Raw genomic sequence first — 17,960 nt, forward strand, 5'->3', positions numbered from 1 at the left:
CAAGAACTTTATTTTTGCAATCTATAGGCAAGAAGCTGTGAGATATTTAAGGTTAATTAACGCGATATTTATTGATTAACAAATACGGTTTCGGATGTATCTGTGTGTTGATTTTTACGCCATTCTGTAAATTCGTCTTTTAAAATCAATGTTTAACATTGTAGGATATAGCTTCCGCCTTTTTGCAGACACACTGTTTCTTCTTTTTACCCAAATATGTTTCAGCACCTCTGTGCCATCATCAGTGGGTTTTTCTTTATTGAAAACTGTAAAAAGTGAACATATTTTACGTTGTAACTGATCTAACAAAGTGAGGCCTAAAGAAATTTGCTGTTCGTTTTGCTTCTTACCGTGATTTTACATTTTATGGTTTTGCAGGACCAACTGTATGGTGTCCTGCACTGATACCTTGTCACCTCCAAAGCAAACGATACAAATGTGAGTTCCACCGGCAAGTTAACACATCCTGTGACTTTTTTTTTTTTTAAGAAAAACTTGGTTTTGGCGTGTGAAAACGTTTTGCTTAGTGTAATTTCGTTTTGTATAAACACTTATTTACTTCGCAAAAACCGAGCGAGGTGGCGCAGTGGTTAGCACACTGGACTCGCATTCGGGAGGACGACGGTTCGATCCCGTCTCCAGCCATCCTGATTTAGGTTTTCCGTGATTTCCCTAAATCGTTTCAGGCAAATGCCGGGATGGTTCCTTTGAAAGGGCACGGCCGATATCCTTCCCCACCCTTCCCTAACCCGAGCTTGCGCTCCGTCTCTAATGACCTCGTTGTCGACGGGACGTTAAACACCACTAACCTAACCTAACCTAACTTCGCAAAATACGATGGGCACTATGTTGTGTTTCCTAACCCAGTCGGCGTTGACGTATTCCCGAGATGCTTTGGCATCGAATTTGAATTTTGTTTACTTTCTCTCTCTCTTTGGACGCGTGCGCGCGCGTGTTGTGTATGTGTGTGAAGCTCCTTTATTTGTCTGTGTTGCTTTTTCTGTAAAGTTCCTTTAATGTGTAGTGTTTTCATTTAAAATTTGTTTGTTCTCTGCTATAGGCGGAACATCTATGCTATAATTTAACTGCAAACATGTTATGGGGCGACTATCATTTAGACGCCGATGATAAACTCAGGAATATGGCACATCTCTATCTACAGCTGAGCCTTTAAGCAGTGTAGTTACCTAAAGAAGAAGAAATTAGTCCGAGGTAGGAAGTTGAAAGAATAGTACACAAAAAAGGAAAAGTTTTCATTTTGAGCTAACGTGAGCGCGAGCGTGAGTGCCCTCCAATACACCACAAAACGAAAACGTTACGAGAGTATTGCCAATACGGCGCGGCATTCGCATCACGGTCTAGCGCCGCCAAACTGCCGCGGGGTTGGGTCAGAGGGCGCTCCGGCGCTGTCGTTAGATGTGAACAGGTATTTGCAAATATGGGCAACGCAGTGTATGTACGGCCGGGGGGCGTCTGTTTGTTGGGAGTGGAATCAATCGCCGCGATCTGCGAGACAGGAGATTGCATGCAAATTGGTGCAGGGGAGCAGACCGACCGGCGCACGGCTGTTTGGGCGCCGGCAGTTATTGGCCACGCGAAGGGAGCGGCGGTGCCACAGGTAGCGATTTCACGGCCTCTGATGGGGATGGGGTGGGGGGAGGGGGGCTCCACTGGCGTGTCAGCTCGTGCCCTCATCCGCTCCAGAACTGCACTTATTCCGTTGTCGGCTGTTGATTTACCGCGCTCTATTGTTTCCTTTTAGAGGGCGTGCGCCGGCCGGCCATCGAGATAAGAGACTCGTGATTTACGCTGTGGTGCCGGTGAGGGCTGCGGGGGCGGCGTGGGGGCGGAGGCAGACGGCGCTCTCGTTAGGCGCGCAGCCCGGGGGCGGCTCTCAGTCAGCCGCCCCAAGCGTCTCATTCCACTGTTACGCTTGTACGTTGGCGGGCCTCTTATCTTATGGAATACACTGAGGTGACAAAAATCATGGGATTGCTATATGCGCGTATGCAGTAGAGCTATTGGTTCAGTATCGATGAGTCGATGCATCGATATTTATCCAAAATACATCGATATAAGTTGAGATATATTTACGAACGATATACCGATATCGCAATACTAGTATCGAGCGCCAATACTTTTATTTTATACTAGCTGACCCGACAGACTTCGTCCTGTCAAAAAGATTTGTAATATGGCAGTTTTTTTGCCTACGTATTTAAAAAAATTCTCCTGAACAGAACCGTCACCCTGGTGATAGGGCGTTGTGAATAAAAAATAATTAAATAAAACATATATAAGGATTTAAAAGTAAGTAATCGCTTTATTGTTAATCATGTGAATCATAATTATTATTATTATCATTGTAGTGCTTCGTGGTATACGATGTTTTTTGCTTGATTACCTGGCGCATAGATAAACAAATCTGATGGTTTTCCAACACGGGAACAGGCAACATACAATTGACCATGTGAGAAACATGGGTTTTCTAGATGAATACCACAAACACTTAATGATTGCCCCTGGGACTTGTTTATAGTCATAGCAAAAGCAAGCCGCACTGGAAACTGTAGTCGTTTAAACTCAAATGGCACATCAGTCGGAATCATTGGGATGCGCGGTATGAGAACATCTTCTCCTTTATACTTTCCTTTGAGTATAGTTGCTTCTATCACATTGTTTAGTAATTTTTTTATCGCTAACCGTGTACCGTTGCAAAGACGCGGTTGGTTGATATTTCGCAACATTATAACCACCGATCCAACCTGTAATTGAAGATTGTGAGGTGGCAATCCTGGCAAATCCAGCGAGTTTAAAAATTCCGGTGGATAGTTGACTACATCATCTTGATTAGTAGCCGAATCAACTGATTTATATATCCTCAATTCGCCTGTAATTTGTTCTTGAATTTTGAAATTTAATTCATTTACATCTATGTTTTTTGCAGCCAGTATAGCTCGTTCGCTCAACCAATCATGGTTTCTGTAATTTTGAGAAACATCTGGAAACACCTTCTGAATAAGTTCATCTTTTGATCGAGTTAACTGACAAAAACTTTGAGGAAAGTTAATGCAGCCAGTCAACATGTCTATAGGAAATTTGCCATTACCAATTTCAATGAGTTGTTTAGAGAATATGTTTCCAGATTGGTCATTTCGCAACTCGACACGCATATTCTTGCTTAAATGAAGTACTTTGACATGTTTCCACAAATTGGAGGACTTTAGACATGCATTGAGTTCATCAGCTGGCGTTGATCGTGGAATCACTGGCAATGTTTGACGAAAATCTCCTGCTAATAAAATCATTGCACCACCAAATCGGTTATTATTGCTCCGTAGATCTTTTAAGGTTCTGTCTAAAGCCTCCAAAGATTTTTTATGTGCCATCGTGCATTCATCCCAAACAATCAATTTACATTGCTGCAAAACCTTTGCCATTGCAGAGTTCTTCGAAACGTTGCAGGTTGGAGTTTCATTGCTTTGCATATTTAATGGCAATTTTAGTGCTGAATGGGCTGTTCGACCACCTTCAAGCAAAGTTGCTGCGATTCCCGACGAAGCGAGTGCAAGTGCAATTTTATTTTGTGAGCGAATTGTTGCTAATATTAATGAAATCAAAAAAGTTTTTCCTGTACCACCAGGTGCATCTAAGAAGTAAATCCCTCCAGTTTCATCATTTGTTACTTTCATAAGAGTTTCAAATACATACTTCTGTTGTTCAGTTAACAGTGGAAGATTTGTTTGAATTAATTCTTTCAAAGCGTTGAGATCATACAGTTTTTCTCGATGCAACTCTTGGTTAAAAGCGTCATGCATTGGACGATTGGGCGCGGTCAGGCCTAATTGAATTAATAGTTTGTTTGACATTATCAAGCACATGTCCTCAATTGAAATCAATGCTTCATTGTAAATTTCTTCACTGATTTGTATATTTGGATTTCCCATTCTATTCCGTATTTGATACAAAATATCATCACACATATAATCTTTGTACTTGATCCACAAATCAATTGGGTTTGATGGGAAGCATGTAGATATGATTATAGAAAACAATGTTCGTATTTGATGAGCGTGTGATGATATTACAGCATCATTGAGAGTTTGCTCCCAATGAGCGTCATTTTCAAGCAATTGCAAACGTTGACAGGCTTCTCTGTAGGATCCACACAATTCACCATGAACAGTTCGTAACTGTTGGAATGATGTTGGGCCACGTACATTGACTAATAGCAGTCGTAAATAAAAACATTCATCATTGCTTGGATGTACTGAATAAATCCGGCCAATCGCATCGGTGGAATATACATCTGTATATCCTGGAACTGGTTTTCCTTGTTTCCGTCGTATAAATCTCCTTGAGGATTGATTCCAGGTATAATGTTTTGGCATTTCAGAATATAGCAATGTTTGTGCGAAATGATCGTTTTGGCATGTCTCAAAAAAACTGGTTAATGTAGTAGATGGTGGCTGAGCAGCTCTTTCTACTGCGTTCTGTGCTGTAAAATACACTCTTTGTCCATTTTCTAAATGCACAGCTAAGTGAACAACAGAAGGGTGTCTCTCATGAATAGGAAAAGAAAATATTCGCCAAACTGCTTCATTACTACTGACATAGCGGCCCATTTGGTATTGGGTAACTTCATCATTGGAATTCTCTGCACCAATTCCAATCACAGCCATATCACTCCCTTTGGTTACATATTTGCAAATGTATTTAATAGATTTCACTGAATGGCAAGATTCAACGTTGATGTGTGCTTTGAATGTCTTTGATAAAATGGGTGAATATGGAACAATCCAACGATTATCTATTTCAATATCTTGTTGATTTAATTTGACAATTGTTGATTTTCCATTGTCTGCTGTCGATCTGCGACGATACAATGGATAACCGTCATTACCAGTAATTGTTTCCGATATTAATGTCCGTGGATATCGTTTTGAACATTTACCATCCATCATACACGGTGAATTTTGATTAAGAGTTCCACAGGGACCATGTATCATGTTTTTGATAACTACCTCATGCAATCCAGGATCTACTTGTACATTAGGGATTTCAGCTGATATCACTGCATCAACTTCATTTGGCCTTATCTTTTCAACAAACCAAATCAAAATGTGTGCATGTGGCAATCCTCGTTTCTGCCACTACACAGAATACATCCAGCAGCGTGTCTCACCAAACACATTATGTTTTACGATGAAATCCATTAAAGATTTCAACTTTTGTCTAAAGACTCTGGCTGTAATATCATGACGATCAATGGGTGATTGCCCAGGGAATAACTCCTGCTTGATTTCTATCCATTGCGGATTGCATGTAAATGTGATGAACAAATCTGCTGTACCATAATGACGAACATACGACATGGCATCTCGCGTGCCGAAACTAATACAAAAGAAACGCGAGTTTCGGAACGCGACATTAAACTTCTCCAACTATGTATTCTGTGCTCCAACGCACACACGCACATTGTTTTGATAGATATGATCTTTGACGTTAGGAACACACCTACATTGCTTAGACAACAGTGAGTGCTTGTAATTTAATATGAACTTTATACCATAGCAATAAAGCTCAAATTGACTACGTTTTAGTTACTCCGTAAATATCCTGAAAGAGGACAAAGATTTAGTGGCCGAAAAGTGAGTCGAAATGTGTGCTAAGGACTTGAGACCATTTAGCAGTATAGAGGGAGAAGGATTTCTTAATTTAGGGTAGACATTGATCGATATAGGTAAAAAATATGGCTCAGTTGATATTAGAAATATTATGCCTTCCCGAGTGACAGTAGCTAGGAAAGTTCAAACCTTAGCTGATACAGCGCGCAGCAAAGCAGTAACGGAATAAACCGACTTGTATGTCATCAATTCGCCAGGTATCATATTTTGAATCTGAAAACTCATTTCGTTAACATCAAGGTTTTTTGCAGCCAATATAACACCTTCGCTCAACCAAAAATGGTTTGCAATTGTTAAACGACATTTGCTGTGCGCGAATTGTCAAACACGATGACGGTGAATGTGTCAGACATCTCTTTTCAAAAAGATCATAGACATTTCGTTTATATGTACAAAAAATGCGCATGGAAATATTCAGAAACCTTCTCCATGGAAACATGCGTACATGAGTCAACTTTCATGGTAACCCGCAAACGATGTCAAAATCTTTTGTAAGGTGCTCTATGCCATGCACTGTCCGAAATATTAAGTAGACAGTGATGTTCCTCTTGATGGTCAAGTGTGCAAAATTTCTTCAAGATCGGAATAAAACTGTAGGTTGGTGTAGAAGTGTGTAAGTAAAGTACCCTCCGCCATGTACCATTCAGAATGTTAAGCAGACAGCGCCCTTCATCCTGCTTTGAATATCAAGTGTGCCAAATTTCATCAAGATAGGAATAAAAACGTACAATTTGTCGAATTCCGTTAGGTAAAGTAACCTCTGCCATGCACCCTACGGAATTTTATGTAGACTGTGACCTTCCTTTTGGTTTCAAGGTATAGTGTGCAAAATTTCATCAAGATTGTATGCAATACAAACACACGGACACAATGAAAACGCACTTTCAGTTTTTCTCAAATTTTCCAATTTTTCGGTCGATTTTCCAAAAATTTTATTTCATAAAAACCTTGTTCGGAGAATTACGAACACAGGAAAAAAAAATTGCCGAATTGGTCCAGCCGTTCTCGAGTTTTACGCTTATCAACACATTTGGCAATTCATTTTTATTTATATAGAAGAAAAGGGCTATTTTTAGGGTTTTTCCAGCAATAATTCTAATTTTTCTCGCCGAAAAAACGATCCTCGAACTTCAACGAACATTTTAAAAAAAGATTTGGCCAAATTGGTCGAGGCGTTGTTGAGTTATGCGCTTACCAACACATTTTGCGATTCATTTTTATATTATAGATTATTTTTTCGCAATTTTTCAGTAAATGTTTGATGTCGTTCTTTTGACATTGTAATAGAACATAATTTTACTTCACTGTGTGATGGAATCTTATTACTTTTTGAGCTTTCGTCTCGTGCATTCTTTCTCTTTGACTGTGTGAAGCAAGTATACCTGGCGCGAAAGAAGTAGTTCCTTCAATTGCTCTGGGGGGGGGGGGGGGGCGTAGAAGGGGGGAGGGTGCAGTGTGACTTGAATAACAAAATTTCTGATGTGAAGAAACAACATACCCGATGCGATAAAAAGCAATTTTTAACGCAACCAGTGCTATTTCTTCACATCGGCATTCTTCAAAAACAGCTTTTGAAAATGACGAACAGAATCTACATGACGAGATTGGTCTTTGCGGTGGGCGGAAATGTGCGAATGTAAATGCTGACGCAATCGGCACTCGGCGCTACCAACAGAAACTGCAACGTTTAACTTCACCACGCAATTTTGACACTACAACTGCTAGGTCGCTGGCGTTTGCACAAATGAAAAAAATTGTTCAAATAGCTCTGAGCACTATGGGACTTAACATCTGAGGTCATCAGTCCCCTAGAACTTAGAACTACTTAAACCTAACTAACCTAAGGACATCACACACATCCATGCCCGAGGCAGGATTCGAACCTGCGATCGTAGCAGTCGCGCGGTTCCGGACTGAAGCGCCTACAACCTCTCGGCCAACACAAATGAAAGAACAGCTAAGTCGACATTATGCGTTCAAGACAAATCCGATATGTGACGAAACCGAACGACGGACACACTAGACACCTTTTATTGTGTCACTTACATGCAGTTACTACTGTTAGCACAGTAGTTATCGCCAAGCATGATCGTACATCGCTTACATTTTCGAAGGCAGTTACGTAATTTTATTCTCCACTTTGATGACACACTGTGCAAACTTAAACAGCTTGCATATATTTCAAATGTCTTTTCCAGCCGATTCCCTCTCACTGCGTCAGCATCTTTGGCGGCACTGAGGTATATACCTCCTACGAACACTAAATGGCTATTCGGATTCCATCCAGTTTCTTTGTCATTAGATGTCTTAAAACAAAAATTTAGATATTACAAGATCTTCCCTTCGGGAATCCAATTTGCTTTTCATCGTCTGTCAACATCCCCTCCACCCTGTGTGTTAGGACCCGACCATACCAATAAAGTTTGTAACGCAGACTCCATGATAATTTCCACATATTTTCTTATCACCTTACTTAAATGCCAAACTTCATTTCTTTGGCACTTCTCCCCCTGACATGCTTACGTTAAACAACCGACTCAAACATTCCCATAATACACTCGGCCCATGCTTCACTAACTCTAGTGGTATGTTTCCTGGTTCGAGAGTTTTTCCATTTTCCAGTTCTTTCGTATATATTCTTACTTCTGCTGTAGTTAGAGTCGGCCGAATCGGGCTGGGGGACCAAGTAGTATAGGAAGAGCTGCCACATCGTAGTGACTGTTGGAACTCGGTGTATAAGTTGAAAAGTGGAAAATATTGTCAGGTGTGTTCGTTGGTATGTTCAAGTTTGTGGAAGATGTGTTGTTTCTGGTCAGTTCTGAAAGAATTCAAGTTTGTAAAATAGCTTTGGATTCAAATTACTGTGCCTCTCATAAATCGTACAGTAACATGTTAAGTGTTCGTTACTTAATAAGTTCATATACTGGGGAACAGGTTATGGTGTTACCGGCACGTAAATAAGCTTGCGCTGGACTACCAACTACTACCAACATAGGGAAAAAAATATTCTGCATTTCCAGTGAAACGGGTCAGTACAGTGTGGATATAAAGGGCCAATACTTTTATTTCAGTTAACTGAAATTATTATACTGTTTTCGTTTTGTATTAGTCTGTTTTCGTTGTATATTGCAGATGGTAAAATGTGAAAGGAAAACTTTTTCTTTGTGGTCCGAGGATGATACGCAAAATGCAATTAAAACTTACCTGGAGGGCAGAAGTCAAAATGGTTCAAATGGCTCTGAGCACTATGGGACTCAACTGCTGTGGTCATAAGTCCCCTAGAACTTAGAACTACTTAAACCTAACTAACCTAAGGACATCACACACATCCATGCCCGAGGCAGGATTCGAACCTGCGACCGTAGCGGCCATGCGGTTCCAGACTGTAGCGCCTTTAACCGATCGGCCACTCCGGCCGGCTGCAGAAGTCAGCGCCAGGCAGCGATGGTGTCTGGGGTGCTGCATTCCTGTCTATAAAGACGACAGCAAAGTGTAAAAGATTCTCCAGCAGAGGTAAGAAGTGGGCAAACAATATTTAGTAAGAGGCAAGAAAAAGAAATCCTTTCAAGAATCCTGAAGTTACGTGCATGTCGCTTCTCGTTGGATTCCAGTAATATAAGGAGGGCTAACATATAAAAAAAAAACTTTTCAGACGCCAATACTTTTAATACAGAGGATGTGGCTGACATCATTTCCTTCTTAGGAAGAACTACCGAATTTAGTTACTGGAAAAACCTCAGCTGATTTATAATGCAGATGAATCAGGTTGCCAAATGAACAACAAGCCTACAAGAAAAGTTTTTGCCTAAAAGGGAAACGAAGTTGTTTATGCAGAGACTTCTGTAGCAAGAGGAGAACTTGTCGCCGTCTTAGCTTGTACTTACGTCACAGGACACTTTATCCCCACCACGGTCATACTTAAAGGTGAAAAAAAATTACCTGACTTTCCTGTCGGTTTTCCAAACGACAAATTCCGGCTGGGTTAATGGAGAAGTATTTCTCAAATAGCTGAAACGTTTCCAATCTCACCAAGTTCATGGGCACTGCATCTTACTTGTGGATGGTCATGCGTCTCACAAAACTTTACAAGCGCCCCAGTTTTGTGAAGCAAAAAAAATTATGATATGCCTAACAATCCATACAACACACCGCCAAGCCTCTGAGAGTGTTACGTATGCGCAGGGGCTACGTAGACCATGTGCACAAAGTGCTTTCTAACTGAAATGAAATATCGTGTGGCTAGGGCTCCCGTCGGGTAGACCTGTCGCATGGTGTAAGTCTTTTGCGTTGACGCCACTTCGACGACTTGCGTGTCGATGGGGATGCTATGATGATGAACACCCAGTCCCTGAGCGGAGAAAATCTCCAACCCAGCCGGGAATCGACCCCGGGCCCCTTTGCATGGCGTTCCGCCTATCGAGGCGGACGATTTCTGACTGTAAATGGTTCTGTTTCTAACAAACCTATGTATAATGTGCTACATTTTATACACCATAAGTGACAACATGGCATGAGGTACTAACTCACTCACAATGGAACACGTTTTATAACAAAAAAATTTTTTTTGGACACCAGAAGATGGTAGGGCATGTGAAAAACATCATGGAATGATTCCCATGGTACTAGAGGGGGCTATCGAGAGTAAAAAATCTGCGGGAAGACAGAGATTGGAATACATCTAACAAATAATTAAGAACATAGGGTGAAGATGCTACTGAGATGAAATGTTGGCGCAAGAGAAAAATCCGTATCGGGCAGCATCACACAAGTCGAAGACTGACGAAAAAGAAATCACTGATCATTGCAAGAGACTTAAACTGCAGAATGGGTATGCAACACTACAAAGAAAAAATAATAGCGGAAAAGTTGTATGAAGAAGGCCTTATCCTATTAAACACTCCCAACTACCTACATATATTTCCCACAACGGCAAAAGCACAACAGACATTGCATTCATAAGGGGACCAACCAGGAGCAATACACCATCTCTCTAAAATGCAGAACGCACACCACTTCCGAAACATATCCCTCTGGAAATAAATATCCAAGGACCAAGACAAAAAGAGCAAGGAAAAGAAGATCAAGCTCTTTCGAGAATAATAGATATCGGCAAAGTGGAAGAAAAATCAGACGACATAAAACAAACTAAAATACTAGTAGACAATATGCGACTAAATTTAGCAACAGAAGCGGTAGGAGAACTCCTAAGGAAAACCACCAATCCCAGGTACAATAGAAGAACGAAACAATGGTTCGACACTGAGTGTTACAGTCTAAGAAAGGATGTACTAGAAATCCTACGTCATCTAAAACGGTGCGCGGAGAACTCTGCACTCCTCATGACTTACACCGAAAAACTATGTATCTACAAGAAAACTCTAAAGTAAGAGAAGAGAACATTCTGAACAAGAAAAGGAAAGAAACTAGTGGAGGAAGCCTCAATGGACCTATATGTTGCGCCTCGCCGCAGATAACGAGCTGAAACCCATTACATCGATGTGAAAACAGGGGAGACGCTCTTCGACAAGATACTGCATAAGGATGGACTAAAGGGGAGACCACAGGGCAGACAGCATACAGTGCCACAAACAACTAGGGAATGGGTCCCATTGTGACATTAACAGCACCGAAAACAAAAAAGCTGCAGTCGCTGGCAGAATATTGAAAAGTCACTGCCCAAATGCTAACGCCAATGTCGACAAGACTCTACAGTAAGTGCATAGAAACAGCCTCCATTCCAGAACAATGGAGACAGTCAAAAGTAAAAGTGCTACATAAATGGAAATGAGACACCAAGGACCCTAGAAAATGCAGGCGTTGCCATAGAAACTTATCTATCAAAGTGTTCACAAAAACACTAACAGGAACAATAAAGCAACCAATCGGTGAACAGCTCCCCGAAAGCCAAATGGAATTTAGGAAAGGAAGATCAACTCTGACTACAATAGAGTTCCTACTGAAGAGCATAAGGGAAGAGTTTTATGCAGTGTTTATAGACTTCGGGAAAGCTTTGACTTTACAAACAGAAAATTAGTGACCAAAAAAGTAGAGAAAACCCAAAGTGAAAACAACGTATGCGCAATATTGCGATGGAACGTAGTAAGGATCTCGGACAACGTCTCCCTATCGGAGCCGATACTCCAACCAAACGGAGTACTTTAGGGAGATCCACTGAGTCCTCTATTATTTATCCTCGCAGTGGAGGAAACTGTAAGAATACCCCAAGGGAGGGTGTAACCTCATATGCATATGCAGACATATTATTATAGGCGCTAAGAACATTGGAGAGTTACCAGAAGCAATAAACAATATGGAAGATTGGTACGTCAAAAATGGCATCGAAATAAATGTGGCGAAAACAGAAATGATAGTTCTTCGAAATGGAGTAAGAGCACCTGAACAGCGGAGATCTTTATACCGAATAGAAAACCGAAAGTCGTATCAGACTTCAAGCACTTAGGGGTCACAATACAAACAACTGCAAAATATTTCACAAAACGTGTAACAGAGAAATAGAATACTTTACTAGGTCCATTCAAGTTCTAAGGCCTCCGATTTTTTTTCTAATTAACTAATCACCCGAAATCGATGAAAATGGCGTTACTTCTCGACGTAATCGCCCTGCAGACGTACACGTTTTTTACAACGCTGACGCCATGATTCCATGGCAGCGGCGAAGGCTTCTTTAGGAGTCTGTTTTGACCACTGGAAAATCGCTGAGGCAATAGCAGCACGGATGGTGAATGTGCGGCCACGGAGAGTGTCAGGTGAGTATGGAGCATGAGGAATCACTTCAAAGTTGTTATCACGAAGAAACTGTTGCGTAACGTTAGCTCGATGTGCGGGTGCGTTGTCTTGGTGAAACAGCACACGCGCAGCCCTTCCCGGACGTTTTTGTTGCAGTGCAGGAAGGAATTTGTTCTTCAAAACATTTTCGTAGGATGTACCTGTTACCGTAGTGCCCTTTGGATCGCAATGGGTAAGGATTACGCCCTCGCTGTCCAAGAACATGAACACCATCGTGTTTCACCACTGGCGGTTACCCGAAATTTTTTTGGTGGCGGTGAATCTGTGTGCTTCCATTGAGCTGACTGGCGCTTTGTTTCTGGATTGAAAAATGGCATCCACGTCTCATCCATTGTCACAACCGACGAAAAGAAAGTCCCATTCATGCTGTCGTTGCACATCAACATTGCTTGGCAACATGCCACACGGGCAGCCATGTGGTCGTCCGTCAGCATTTGTGGCACCCACCTGGATGACACTTTTCGCATTTTCAAGTCGTCATGCAGGATTGTGTGCACAGAACCCACAGAAATGCCAACTCTGGAGGCGATCTGTTCAACAGTCATTCGGCGATCCCCCAAAACAATTCTCTCTACTTTCTCGATCATGTCGTCAGACTGGCTTGTGCGAGCCCGAGGTTGTTTTGGTTTGTTGTCACACGATGTTCTGCTTTCATTAAACTGTCGCACTCACGAACGCACTTTCGACACATCCATAACTCCATCACCACATGTTTCCTTCAACTGTCGATGAATTTCAATTGGTTTCACACCACACAAATTCAGAAAACGAATGATTGCACGCTGTTCACGTAAGGAAAACGTCGCCATTTTAAGTATTTAAAACAGTTCTCATTCTCGCCGCTGGCGGTAAAATTTCATCTGCCGTACGGTGCTGCCATCTCTGGGACGTATTGACAATGAACGCGGCCTCATTTTAAAACAATGCGCATGTTTCTATCTCTTTCCAGTCCGGAGAAAAAAAATCGGAGGCCTTAGAACTTGAATGCACCTCGTAGTTCACTCAGCCTAGAGACAGTAATGACACTACTCATTGCCACGATCTCACTAATACTGACGTACGGCATAAAAATTAACGGACCACATCTTATAGTGAAAAACATAACAACACTAGAAAGAGTAAAGGCGACCTACAAAGCGACAATAATTGAATTATATGAAATAAAACGGTTTGCGTTAGGACATTCAAACTGCACAGCTGGCAGCGGCGAATGATGGAAATCAGTATGCGCCTATGGCTTGGTTTAGCGACGAAGTCCACTCTCATTTCCATGGGTTCGTCAATTAGCAAAACTGGCGCATTTGGGGGAATGAGAATCCGGATTTCGCAATCGAGAAGTCCCTTCACCCCGTCATCTGTTGACTGTGTAGTGTGCAATGTTCAGTCACGGAATAATCGGTGCAATATTCCTTGATGGCACAGTGACTACCGAAAGGTATGTGAAGGTTTTGGAAGATGATTTCATCCCCATTATCCAAACGAAACTGATTTCGAAAAGACGTGGTTCATGCAAGAAGAAGCTCGATCCCATCGAAGCAGGAGAGTGTTTGATGTCCTGGAGGAGCACTTTGGGGACCGCGTTCTGGCTCTGGGGTACCCAGCGGCCACTGCCATGGGCGTCGATTGGTCGCCATATTCTCCCAATCTGAACACATGCGACTCCTTTTTTTGGGGCTATATTAAAGACATGGAGTACAGCAATAACCCCAAAACCATTGCCGAGATGAAAACAGCCGTTCAGGAGGTCATCGACAGCATCGATGTTCATGACGCTTCCGGAGGTCATGCAGAATTTCGTTGTAAGTCTCCGCCACATCATCGCCAATGATGGCAGGCATGTCGAACGTGTCATAACCTAAATCCGGATATCTGTAGTGATGTTTAATTGTTGAATAAAGTGTGCACACGGGGTTATTTGTAACAAATTTACGTTTTCTCCTTCTAGTTCAATAGTTGTCAACCTGTATACAGGGTGTTACAAAAAGGTACGGCCAAACTTTCAGGAAACATTCCTCACACTCAAAGAAAGAAAATATGTTATGTGGACATGTGTCCGGAAACGCTTACTTTCCATATTAGAGCTCATTCTATTACTTCTCTTCAAATCACATTAATCATGGAATGGAAACACACAGCAACAGAACGTACCAGCGTGGCTTCAAACACTTTGTTACAGGAAATGTTCAAAATGTCCTCCGTTAGCGAGGATACATGCATCCACCCTCCGTCGCATGGAATCCCTGATACGCTAATGCAGCTTTGGAGAATGGCGCATTGTATCACAGCCGTCCACAATACGAGCACGAAGAGTCTCTACATTTGGTACAGGGGTTGCGTAGACAAGAGCTTTCAAATGCCCCCATAAATGAAAGTCAAGAGGGTTGAGGTCAGGAGAGCGTGGAGGCCATGGAATTGGTCCGCCTGTACCAATCCATCGGTCACCGAATCTGTTGTTGAGAAGCGTACGAACACCTCGACTGAAATGTGCAGGAGCTCCATCGTGCATGAACCACATGTTGTGTCGTACTTGTAAAGGCACATGTTCTAGCAGCACAGTTAGAGTATCCCGTATGAAATCACGATAACGTGCTCCATTGAGCGTAGGTGGAAGAACATGGACCCCAATCAAGACATCACTCACAATGCATGCCCAAACGTACAGCAATGAGTCGCATGCCAACATAAGTACCGAAGTCAACATTACCTTCCTTCAATTGGGCCAACTGGTGGTGAATCGAGGAAGTACAGTACATACTGACGAAACTAAAATGAGCTCTAACACGGAAATTAAGCTTATCGGGACACATGTCCACACAACATATTTTCTTTATTTGTGTGTGAGGAATGTTTCCTGAAAGTTTGGCCGTACCTTTTTGTAACACCCTGTATAAAGAAAACAATAGGAGTGTCCAAAACAACACGATCCGGACTTGTATACCTGCTAGAGAGGGAACGCTTCGTCATTGAAGCCCTACGAACAAACCTGACGCTGCCCAACACCAGCGCTTCGGAAAGTCCACTAAAAACATTGAAGGAAGAGAGGGAAGATTTACCTCCAGAATTTTACAGCACAGGTACCATAACTGACCGAACATGGACAAAGGAAAACTTCGAAATAAGACACGTGATCACCAGAATGGCAGTCCGTGGTTTATTTCCAACAACGTGGCATATCATGAACCAAATGCAATGTGTGAGTATAAACTGTGTCATGAAATATGCAAAAGTTGTCGTATAGAACTCTGTACCAAAAGGTCACGCTTAATAAGTGAACATGCAAATCACAATATGTAAAATTTCTAATTTCGTGTATTATTATTATCATTCTACTTTGAACTTGTATTGCTATTTGGCTGCAATAAACCTATTATTATTTTTAAAAAAATACCCTTTCTTGTACCTATGTTTGTCCGTCAAACGTCCTACATCTGTGATAGCTCTTTTTACAGGTGTCCACTTCTCTTCAACCGAACTGCCTACTGTTGTCTTCCTTATCGTAATATCAACATCTTTAGTGAACTTCAGACTCGTCTCAACCTTTCACTGTACTTCAGTATCGTACTTCCTTCCATACTGTTCCTTCCAGATGATTTTCTTAAGCTTCAGTATGGTCTTCATCATTATTAAATTGTGATCTGTTCTTGGGTACGACTTACGATCCAGTATGTGGTTTCAGAATCTATGTGTGACTGTGCTGTCATCGAGTGAGAAGAACCCAATAACCGAACTGTTCACAGTAATTCGTTCTCTGTCCTGCTTTCCTGCTAACGAGTCCTACGCCCGTTGCACCAATGTCTGCTCCTGCTGATAGTAGCCTGTATTCGTCGGGCGAGAAATCTTTATCTTTTTTTCATTTGACTTCCCAACTACATTTCCGAACTAGACGGCAAGGAAACACCGTCAGGAGACGTTTGTGGAAAACCAGAATGTACGACCTTGTCCTTCGGGCGTTTCTGCACGTGAACTTGCATCTGAAAAGTCTTAACACCAGTTAGTCGAAAATATTTAGGAATCTTTATAGCAGATCCTGTAAAGAGTTCCACAGGGAATCCGGAAAATTCTCACGTCGTCGAAAGCTACATAGGAAGGACATACATTACACAATTTTATAGTACGTAACTTGAGTGCAACGTAAATCTCGACGAAGAATCCGAGGCGACAGAAATAAACCGTGCTTTTTGCATCTCCGCCAGACTTTTGGTGATGTGTAGACGGAGGGAGATTCCGCCTTTGAATCACATCCGCCCCGGTAATAGAGCGGTTTCTCGGGGAGTATTAACGGCAACAAATTAAAACACGGCCGACTTCTCTAATGAAGAGGTGGCCACAACTTAGAGGAATTCCGGTCCACTTAACGAGCCCTGAAGGCATCGGTTAGGATCTCCGACCGGGCCGGCCCCGGCTCGTATAACATCACAATCAACGGCTTCTGAAGAAGCACTGGCCGCCTGATGCCTTGCTGGCTTTCTCCCATAAACCGTTAACGGGCTGTGTCTGGTGTCTCACGCACGGCCAATAAAGAGAACGCACTGCTCGAAACACGATCGTCTGCTTCTCCCTCATTCGTCCTCTTGATTGTATTTCGATTAACCTTTACGTTATAGCGACACTTGTAAATGCTTTTCCTATCGCTGAGCGGGGCCAACAGCCACTTCTTAGAAACGATTGTAATTGAGGCAGAGATCGGAAAGATTACACGTAGAGTATGGAGAACCTTGCATGACTGTGTGTACTAATGCGCGTTGGAGCCGAAACAGAGAAATTAGTCTCTTTACCGCTGCCAGACGCTCGTACATCTCTTCAAGGAACTACTCCAACACAGCTGCCGAAATACAGAATCAGTGTAGCGTGCTGGCAGGGCGTGATGGGGCGGGTTCGAGTTTTTGGTCATGTGCGTAGGTTTTAAATATGCCCTCGTTCATTGCTTTTTACACAGATGAAGGATGAAGTTACGCAAATGCAAATGCACGTGGACCACATTTTCGCTATTGCCCTAACACTGCGGCAACGGCCTTGCCGCAGTGGATACACCGGTTCCCGTGAGATCACCGAAGTTAAGCGCTGTCGGGCGTGATCGGCAGTTGGATGGGTGACCATCCGGGCCGCCATGCGCTGTCGCCGTATTTCGGGGTGCACTCAGCCTCGTGATGCCAATTGAGGAGCTACTCGACCGAATAGTAGCGGCTTCGGGCAAGAATACCACCATAACGATCGGGAGAGCGGTGTGCTGACCCCATGCCGCTCCTATCCGCATCCTCCCCTGAGGGTGACACGGCGGTCGGATAGTCCCGGTAGGCCACTTGTGGCCTGAAGACGGAGTGCCCTAACACTGCAGCATTTACCTTGACGTTTTAATTTATTGCGACGCTCGTTCAATTTTTTTCTGAAAGCGGATTGGTTTTACTCGGAATTACAGCACACCATATTACGTCCCCCTCTTTTGGCTACAAAACCTTGTTTTTCAAC

At 42.5% G+C, this 17,960-nt stretch overlaps 1 pseudogene; it reads left to right on the forward strand.

The window, feature by feature from the left end:
• Positions 1-17,497: 17,497 nt before the first annotated feature.
• Positions 17,498-17,615, forward strand: LOC124596929 (annotated as a pseudogene).
• Positions 17,616-17,960: the final 345 nt, after the last annotated feature.

This window comes from Schistocerca americana, chromosome 2, assembly GCF_021461395.2.
Source record: "Schistocerca americana isolate TAMUIC-IGC-003095 chromosome 2, iqSchAmer2.1, whole genome shotgun sequence".
Taxonomy (NCBI): domain Eukaryota; kingdom Metazoa; phylum Arthropoda; class Insecta; order Orthoptera; family Acrididae; genus Schistocerca; species Schistocerca americana.